Raw genomic sequence first — 10,967 nt, 5'->3', positions numbered from 1 at the left:
CATCAGAGACATATAATATTATATGTCTCTGGCAGCATCAACTCATTAAATACTTTGAATTCTAAAATATTTATCAAAAGATATCACTGTTTAAGAGTAGACAACCAATCGTCACTTAGGATTCATATAATGTTATTATCTACTTTCTCTTCTTTTTCTTTATATCATCTAATTGCAACAGTCTATACCTTTCACAATGGATATTGTAACATAATCGTCTACATTTGACTTTTACACGTTAATAAAAAATGTGGTAAAGTTTCTTCTGTTTCATTACACAGTTTGCATATAGACAGTTCTGTATTATTTATAAACTTGGCTCTAACTGTTTGCAGAATGTAACTCCCAGTAGCTATTTTCAATTTTGTAGGAATTATAATAATTTCCCTTGAATTCATAGAATTTGTATTTGCAATAGGATGACAACGTCCTGGTTTATATATCAATGATAAATATTTTAAACTGGTATAAAGTTTTGCTTGATTCAGTATCTTCTCAATCCAGAATTTTTGAACTTTGGAAGTTCAAGGGGAATGAAAATATTTTTTACAAAATAAATAAATTTGTTGTTCATAGTACGAGAACAGAAGTGAAAATTGTCGTCATACTAAATACTAATCAAGGGTGGTATATATTCAAAATAGTGAGATGAGATACAACACAATAAGTAAACATTAATAAACAAAAATGCATTACAAATGGTATCAACAGTTTAAATTGACACGAAAGTACGATTTGAGAGTACTCGCAGTTACTGAAAGCTAGCTAGTTAAAAGTCAAAAACAATAATATAATTAAAAAAAATATTCAGAGACCAAATTCAGCTAAACCACATCCCAGTGATTTAGTGTTTTAACGTCATGGACAGTCAGAGAAGACATGACTTGTGCAATGCCAAAATAAAAGTATCGGCAGGCAGTAGGATAGTTAGGATTTAACATTTTAATAAATATATATAATGTTATATACATAAGTACGTCTGAGTCAGTGACAACTCTACAACAGATGTATCCATCGGATCGCCATCAATGATGGTGATACATGGCTGTGTACATAATGTATATACAACTCGTCTAAACATCAACCCAACAATGTTAGATATATATATATATAGATAAAGTAAACTCTATATAGAAAATGAACCTGGATGTGTATTTACACATCCCAAAAAAATATTTGAAAATGTTTATAAAAATAACAAGCAGATGATTTAAGATTGCCAATGAGACAACTAACATCAGAATAGTCGTCTAATCTGCAATATTTAGGATTGTGTCCTATTTTGGATTGTGACATTTTGGGTAAGTGTGGATTCACATGACAGGTGTTGCATGCAAAATAGAAGACGATTACTATAGATCTGTCGACGCACCCGTTTCGCTCTTTTTTCAGTTCATGCAATTCCCTCAGATTTTGTTTGTAACTAGATTTGTCTTCTTTATTAATGAGATTTGCACATCGGTTATAAACAAAGGTTGTCTTAACTTCCCTCAATTTCACATTCATGAGGTATTTTTTTAAATGAGTTATGTTCACTGCATAATGCGCCTGGCTAACTGTACGAGATATATACACGCTAAGTTATGCTGCTGCATTCACCAAACAGTTGCAAAACCACATGCTTATATACGCAAAGTAATGCTGCTGGGTTCATCAAGCAATTTTAAAAATGTGCTTATAACCGCAAAAAAAGCGGCTTAATTTGTCTAAAACTGTGCATGTAAATGTTTGCTGAACTTGGCATACTTTGTTAAAATTTCATGCCATATGTAAGCTGCATGATTCGACTGGTTTACTGTACGAATCAACAGAACATGTACATGTACATTAACTCGTCACAGATTTGTACTTCAGACGCGTGTTTCGTCTAAAAAATACTCAATTATAGACTCTGGTTTAAAAAGTTTAAAAATGTAAAATAAAGTACGATGTTTAAGGAGACGGGTCGGAGAGCAGTAAAAACCAAATTCAAAGTTATGTAAACACTTAATTCATAATTATGACTGTATCGATGAAAACTCATGTAAAAACAGAAACATGGTAAAGTGATGAGACAGGGTTTATAAAAAAAGTTTTAATAGGTATCAGAGAAATACCGAACTCCAAATCAACCAAAGGAACAATCGCGCGGCTATCCAATATCAAATTGTATTTACAATAAAATACAACATTCATAACTGCAGTTGCTACCCATGGCAACATCACGAAAATCGCACAAGAAAACAAACCAATTTAAAAGCTTGATATAACTCATAATTTCATGGTTGTAGAATTTAAATGTGATTGTTAGAATTTAAAGGTTTTTTTTAATAATATTTATAGGGTTGTAAAAGCGTTGCTCGTGCACATATTGTAAGCTTCCGTTCTTCATAAAAAGTGTTTCGGTCAACGCTTTCACATTTCAATTAAAATACAAAAAGAAGCATTCAATTCTTATAAAAGATGTGTTTGTGTAGTTTTTTCCCTTGTTTTTTTACATGGTGTTGTTGGTTTTTCTTTGACGTGAGAGTTCTGAATGTCCCTTGGTATCTTCCGACTATCAAATGTTAAAAGATATCCTAAAATATAACAACACTTATACTAAAGTGATTTAAACGATGACAAAAAAGGAGAGAATATTTTCATGCACGCGGTTTTAGATATATACTGTAAGTTATTTGATTACCCTATTGTAGAGTTGCATAATATTTAACGTATATTTAAGCATCCAATGTCTGATATCAAATACGATTAATTGACACCTCAGCAAAAATAAGCTCAAATTTTCATAGCATTAAACTAAATAAATTAGTGTCAAAAACTTTTCTAAATCGTAATGTTATTAATTGTAACAAAATTCTGAGACTTATTATAAAGTGCAAAATGAAGGTAGAAAGATGACTACATATCACTAATGATTTATTCAAAGATATAATTATTTCAATTTTGTATTCATATGATACGTTTGAATTGCAACACACATTGTTTTTATTATGGATGAACACGCTATTTCACTGTCCTTTATCTAGTCACTCAGCAGCGGGGACAGAACCTCAATCGATTAGATATTAAACGAAGAAAGAATTTTGCGTGTTGTGCATGCATAGCAGGAGACGCTTACCTTGTCGACGCACCCGGTCGAGTTTTCTTTTTTAGTTCTTTCGATTCCCTTAGTTTTTGTTTGTTACCTTGTTTTATCTTCTTAATTGATTTATTAACAAGTTTTAAATACTGTTGCCTTAACTTTTACCAAAATATCGTTTCAATACGATCAGGTCGTTTTACCCCAGGTAAAGAATGCCTTAGTCTTATTTGGCACAAATTTTCAAGGTTTTCTCTTTTAATGCTCTTTGATTTTGAAGTATTTCATTTGGCTTTGCAAATATCTTGATTCGAGCGCTACCGATGATTCTTGTGTGGACGAAACCCGCGTCTGCCGTACCGAATAATAAGCCTGTTTTTTTATTAGTTTTTACAACCACTTTGTCGATACCATTGCAGGTGGACGTTTCACCTGCCCGGTAGTCAGCAGTTTTGTGCTGTCTAAATTTATCATTGACAGGTCATTTTCTGTTTTACTGTTTATACAATATTGAAATATTTAAAACTCTAAGATTTTTCTACCCCCAGAGAAGGATGGCCTGAGATATATTTTGCACAACTTTTCTGAGTTTTCGGTTATCAATGCTCTTAATCTTCCTAATATTTGATTTGGCTTTTCAAATGTTTTGATTCAAGCGCTACTGATGAATCTTGTGTGGACGAGACGCGTGTCTGGCGTACTAAATTATAAGTCTGGTATATTTGATGAATTTTTATGCGCATGTGTTTTATTTTTACGTTGCTTGCAGCAGCTAAAAAAAACCTAAAATTTAACCAGCGTAATTTTTCCAAAATAACTAGTAATACTGCATAAACGTTTCATACATTATACTGTTACTTATGACGTATACATAGGCATGTGAACACTTTTCAACCTAAATATTGAACAAAATAAAATACAATCAGTCTTTTGTGTTAATAGGTAAATTATAAGAATATCTCTAGTTACTGGAGATCTATATTTTCATTACAACTAAATAGGATAACCATAACTGTTGACATGTTCACATTCTATTTTTCTGACACACAAATTACAAGCAATAGCTCTGCACAAACCATTAGGCAATAAATGAGAAGTGGCTTCTGTTTCGTAGATCTCTTTTATCTCCCAAAGATGCTTAAAATTCTTTTATTTTTGAGTTTTAAGTAAAGAAGCTGGTTCTGAATTTTAACGTCTTGAGTTGGAGCTAAAGTTACACGTGTCTTCTGTAGCAAAAATCGGATTACTTTGAATCAATGACTTGATAAATAATTACCATGCAATTTTTGAAGGATAATGGAGAGGTCGAACACATATCAAACTAGACTCTTACTGCATCTGTCTTCTGCTGCAGTTGAACAACTGCAAAATAATGAACTGTAAATATATTTTGTTGGTTTTTCTTAGCGAATATATGAATTGGTAGCCATGTATCAATTCGATGACATCAAATGAACACTAAATATTACCAATAAGCAAAAGGTTCCAACTCCAAGAGGAAATTTTAAGTATTCAAAAATGTATTCAAAGTTTTCGCATTTTTTGTATTTGTCTAACCAAGTCGGCAATGAAGAGAGCGATTTATTAGAAATATGCAGTAAGATAATTGAGGATACACTTCATTACCTTGTTTGTCCGTCAATCCGCCTATTCGGAACTTTCGTTACATATACATTTTGTATCTAACCGTCTGTAAACTAATTTATTTAAAATTTGGTCTGACTATTACACCAAATGAGGGTAGAACTGAGTTGAACCGTGTATAGCAGTGGGAATATACTTCGTAGTCATTGCGTGCAGCTTTTCATTTTTGTTTGAAAACATTTTGTTAAACATTGGTTACCAAATCTATATGCAACAAAAGTAAGATTTATGTTTTAAGTGTTATATTACAATCTTTAAGTTATGAAAGACGGGCTACAGTTGGGATTTTTAATGACTCTAGTATTTCAATGATTTCATGATGATATAATAAGAAATGGAAATTTAAATATTTAAAATTCTAAAATAGTTTTACAAAATATTGACTTTCAACTTGTATTCTTTCTTTGCATTATTTTTTTTATTATATATGTATATATACATTACAGGTACAGAGATAACAAATACAACAATAAATATTCAAGACATCATGAAATTGCGTCAGAAGGATAAAATGTGACTGCAGATTAATTTAACATTCATACCGACGTATTGTCTGCCAAACGCTACTTATTTATATACATTATAGGTAAGGAAACATTTACTTAACATATACGGCTGAAATATCTGGATAATATTCTAATATAACTTCAATCCACAAATAAGTTTTGAAAATTTAATACTGAGTTTATTCAATAATCAAATGAAAATATTTTCAAAAAATTTATTTGCACCACTTAGGGGTCTTCGAGTTATTTAAGCATCGCATGAGTTACTTTCAAAGTACTGAAGGTATTCTTAGTCAAAAACAATTATAATAACAAGGGTGTTTAGTCTTGATGGCTCGTCAAATCAAACAATTACGGATACATTTTCGGCCATGTATAATCTTACTTACTCCCAAAGTGATCATCAATTGGATATTGTTTCAAAAATGTACGTTTCGTTTCTTCAAAAGGACGCCATTAAAAATAAGTATCAAAGACAGTTTACTGGTCATCGAAATTGATACTTTATCACATTTATGATTTCTTTCTAGTAATGTTATTCCAAATCATAATTTCTATAAATTAAGGCAACATTAGTTTACCGACTTGCAAATCTTATAAATCAATTAAAAAGACATATCATAATTAATATGGTCATAATCATAAATTAGCTGTTTACAAAACTTTGAATTTTTTAAATACTAAGGAGTTTCTACCTCAAGAAAACCGTAGCTGTATTTTGTAAAAACTTTTGGAATTGGGTCCTCAATGCTCTTCAACTTCGAACTTTATTTGCCCTTGAATCCTGGTATCTGTGGTGATAGAACTTTGATCATTAGAATGCTTGGTCCGTTTCTGTGTGTGTTGCGTTTCGGTGTTGTGTCGTTGTTCTCCTCTTATATTTAATGCTTTCCCTCGGTTTTAGTTTGTTACCCCGATTTTGTTTTTTGTCCATGGATTTATGAGTTTTGAACAGCGGTATACTACTGTTGCCTTTATTTATCTTGTCAAATACTTAAACCATTGAATACATTGTCATCTATATTGACAAATGGATGAATGGATTTCAGCAAATTTTTGACTTTATTGTTAATACGTTATAACAAATGATTTATGTGCATTTGTGTTAAAAACTATCGCTAACTAGAATTGCTATACTGACGATCGATGCACCGCCGATCAGAAAATGAAGTACAAACAATTTTCATATTACCGTGCTTATCTAGTAACCTTTGGGGTATCACAATAGCAATGGCTAAAACAGTTTATCATATTGCAGTTTGAATTCTTCTCCCACAAACTGATCAACTGGTAAATTATTTTAACAAATTACTCAAGTGAAAGGTTGTAAGTATGAAGTGAGTGCTGTGAAATAAAAATGTATTACTTACCATCCTGCTCCAGTTAGTTGATGTCTTTGTCATGAATTTCAAACAAAATAATGACTTACTATAATATGAGTCACTGATTTAGAAGGTCTATTTTTGACATGAAAACTTCTATCATAAATAGATTTTATAAATAGTTCAAAACATTGTTTTGTTGGTCAGTTTTTTATAGCTTTGTTTTCTAAGAGGAAGTTACGATGTAATTGTGATTTGGATACTATTTTCTATAATAATTACTGATCTGCTGGCATTAAAGGGAAATCATTTTTATTGAGTTATTGCATATTAAAATTTTAATCAATGATACCAGGTTATGATTTTGCCTACAAAAGATTCATCAATATGACTTGAATAAAAAAATTGAAATGCCAAATAAGTACGAAGTTGGAGAGCATTGAGGACACAAAATTACGAAAGATTTTGCCCAGAACTGCTCGTTAGTTATCTTATCCTCGGTTGTAGAAAATCATTAGAACTTTGAAGAATTCAAAGTTTTGCAAAACAGTTAATTTTTAATTTTACCATATCAATAAAAATTCATGTCAAAATAGAATTGCTGACTACTGGGCTGGTGATACCTTCTTAATTTACAGAGGATTTTGTATGATTTATAGATCTTAGATGTGTTCCATATAAATAGGTTTTTAACAACTTTTATTTCAAAATTTTAATCATCTTAAAAATAAATTTCAGTGTTCTTTTCGGAACAGAGGAAAATAAATAATATAAGAGGAAAATAGTTAATAAATAATCATGGAAATAATGTTACAAACAAATTACTTATAAAATGCAGGAAGTTGATATAAATTTGTCAGACAGAACAAAGTTTTGCTGATTTTATGGTAGTGTATATTATTTCCCTTTAATAGTAGCAGATTCGTATTTGTTTTAGAAAAAAATATATCCAAATTAAAATTTCGCTCTAACTTGCTGTTGGAAAACAGACTTAAAAAAACAATGTTTTGAACTATTTATTTATAAAATCTATTTATGATAGAAGATTTTAGACCTTCTAAATCAGTGACTCAAATTAAAGTAAGTCATTCTTTTGTTTAAAATTCATGACAAAGACCTCAACTAACTGGAGCTGGATTAATTGCATTGTAAGTGAACTCACGTGTACAATTCTTGCCAGATTTTTATGAAACTTATAATATAGGTTAACATTAGCAAAGTCTCGGATACGTTTGAAAATCAGTGACGATCAATTATTTTTGTAAGAGTTATGCCACTAGGAAATATTAATTGTATACAAAGTGCATTGTAATTGCTCTCACGCGTACAACTCTTGCCCGATTTTATATCAAACTTAAATCATAGGTTTATATAAGCAATGCCCTTGGATAGATAAAGTATGTGTTTCACAGAGGACCATGTAACTCTGTTCTTTTGTTATTATTATTACTGATAGTTTTATTATTATTTTTATTATTAAACTACATAGATACATATAGATTAATCCATTCATTCATTACGTATATTATTTTATGTCGAATTAAATGCTGAAATTAATTCATTTTAATTGAAGCATATACTTAGATAATATTGTACAAATTATTTTTATTACATTTCTAACAGGCGACTTACTGGTGTTGGCAAAAATGAAAAACGGAGTTTGTGACTGAATACAGTGGATCAAATATATTCCACAGAATTTCAAAATTATCCTAAATAATCATGACCTCGATTTCACAACTTACAGAAGAAGAAAGAAACTTCACCAAATTCGTCTTGCTGAACTTTAAAGTATCACCTGATATTGCCAGACGATTCTTTGACGGAGTAATTCGGCCAACACAATTGGCTAAAATTGTCAATAGTAATATACATGCAATCATCAATTTACAAAAATCAAAACGAATTAATGTGACTCAGTTGGAAATACTAAGAGATGTTCCTGGGACGGTATGGCCATCCTATCTTCCTCCGATGCCCATGGGAACAAAAGGTTAATACTTATAATAGAGTTAGTTGTTCTACAACAATAACTTTTAGTTTCTGAAAGGTCTTTGAAAATGAATTCAACACATTATAAATTTCATGCGTCCGAAGCGATTTTGACTGAGGGAGTAAATTGTGAAATAAAACAGTATGTCATAATGTGTACGGACACCGTCACAAATTTAATGACCGATATGAATGCCGGTGTATCACTAGCGACATGCTTTCACGATCTGTATATTTCTACCGATTGTGTTCTATTCCCGATTGTAACATTTTAACGATTGTGTTCTATTCCCGATTGTAACATTTTAACGATTGTGTTCTATGCCCGATTGTAACATTTTAACCATTGTGTTCTATTCCCGATTGTAAAATGTTAACGATTGTGTTCTATTCCCGATTGTAACATTTTGACTGATTGTTGATTCGGACTGTCGGTGATGCATGCATAGCACTGTTTTTAGAGTTCATGCGATTTACTCACCATTAGATCAATACCTTTAGCTGTCTCTTCTTGCGATTTACGAGATTTAAAGATCGGTAAACTACTGTTGCTTTAATATCCCCCTTAGTATACGATTATGGAGTCGATTAAAGGTCATCACTAGTTTTGTTTCACCCGAAGACCAAATGGTTATATATTTTTGTTATTTTATATAAAATGGTGAACGACTTTGCAATGTTTAAAAAACACGATAAGTTATAAATCGACAGTTTAGAATAATTAGGGCATCAGTTGTGGGAGTCTTAGACATTTATGAAATATCTGCTTACAGAACCAACATGTATGTATCTTTAAGACGCGTATTAGCTTAACTTCCGAAAGAATTCTGGTTTTGGTTCAGAATGTACTCATTCCTTTTTTATTACTTCTCAAAATTAGCGCCAAAGTCGTTTATTGATCAGGCCTCAATTTTCGAAAAAATACTACACAATACTGTTTTAACCCCAAAGTAGACACATGAAGTTATGATACCGTATACTTCAGTGAAGATTGTAGAATTTGATAAATGATACTTATATCAAATAAAGTTTTGGGAAATTGGCGCTACCTCTAAGTCTTTTCATATTTGTTTGCTTTTCTTTTACAGCTACATCTTCCAAGGACTTTGATCTATCACTGATGATATGTTTGCTGCGTAATATCGGAGGTTTATTAACACCCTCCAATGGTTGGGATCACCTTCCACATCCAAACGATATGTTACCAGGAGCTCACTTGGCAACAATGAAGTGGTACCGAAATCAGCTGGCTCATGCAACAGTTACTTCTATGGATACAAATGAATTTACAGACAAATTTATTTGCGTTGAAAAGGTATGTATGATATTTAGAAGCAGAATTCATACAACACAAAGTTCTTAAATTCATTCTCTGATATATTAATTATGGACAGTCACTCAAAAACCCACTTTCACTGAGTGTTTGTATCTCGCATAACCAACTGTACATTAGATTAAGGAAACTACCGAAACTAAAAGGTTTGTTTCATGTTTTGAACTTTTCCTCGTTATTAACAGAAGAATGACATCAACTTTCCAATTGGCCGTTTCAGAATCTAAAGGATCATGGGTAATTTCATTGTTCGTACCCACAAAATGAAAATAACGTAACGTCATTGGTTAAATTTCCATTGTTTATGACATTTTTAACCAATTAGGACGTTTTGGTGTAAACTTTTGAAAATATTACCCAGGATGCATTAGATTCTGAAACGGCGAATCGTCTAGCTATTTTAAGTCCACCATTTTCTACAAAAGAAAATAACTGTACTAAGTCAAAAAATTTGAAAGTTGATATCCATTCGTTTGATGTGTTTGAGCTTTTGATTGTGCCATTTGATTAAGGACTTTCCGTTTCGGAGTTCGGTATTTTTGTTATTTTACCTTTTAGTAGTAACATTGCACTGCTCAATCTTATAGTGTTTTTATATCTCAATTGAACGTTACGCTCATGTGCGTATGCTTTACCGGGTTCATGTGTAGGGATGTGTTTTTCCCGATTGTGACATTTTGACTGAGTGAAGATTTGCAAGGCATGTAGTTATGTATGCAGAGCAAGATTGATTCCCTCCGTTTATGTGCTAACTTGATTTGTCGACTTACTAGTAATCGATTGATGATATTCGAACATCGGTAAATTATAATTGCTTTAAGGATGTACTTAATGTGATCTTAGGTAAAATTAAATAAATCAAGAATTCAAAATTGATATTTTGAGATTGAAAATTATTAGTTAAGGATCAAAATCAGCTAAAAATATTCATGGTGCTCCTTTTCGAGATATTTGATTGATAAAATATGGCGGGAAAAGGCTGACTTGGACTTTTACCTTATATTTACATTAGTATTATTTGGGTCTAATAAAAAAAAAATAAAGAATCTGCTTTAATTTTGTCAAATGACCTTTAATGAGCTATTAAATATTATGTTAAAAGATAAATA

The 10,967-nt window shown here is 31.3% G+C and overlaps 1 protein-coding gene and 1 long non-coding RNA gene across 2 annotated transcripts in view; one reads left to right on the top strand and one right to left on the bottom strand.

The window, feature by feature from the left end:
- LOC139492177 (inositol 1,4,5-triphosphate receptor associated 2-like) overlaps positions 1–10,967 on the bottom strand; it is a 455,884-nt gene that overhangs the window by 73,014 nt on the left and 371,903 nt on the right. The gene's annotated exons all lie outside the window — the stretch shown is intronic.
- Positions 5,232–9,840, top strand: LOC139491519 (uncharacterized). Its single transcript, XR_011656565.1, has 3 exons — positions 5,232–5,291; positions 8,157–8,526; positions 9,614–9,840. It is a non-coding gene; the product is annotated as an uncharacterized lncRNA (long non-coding RNA).

This window comes from Mytilus edulis, chromosome 10, assembly GCF_963676685.1.
Source record: "Mytilus edulis chromosome 10, xbMytEdul2.2, whole genome shotgun sequence".
NCBI lineage: Eukaryota > Metazoa > Mollusca > Bivalvia > Mytilida > Mytilidae > Mytilus > Mytilus edulis.
Note: the sequence above shows the minus strand (reverse complement) of the source record. Positions and strands in the feature narration are given on the sequence as shown.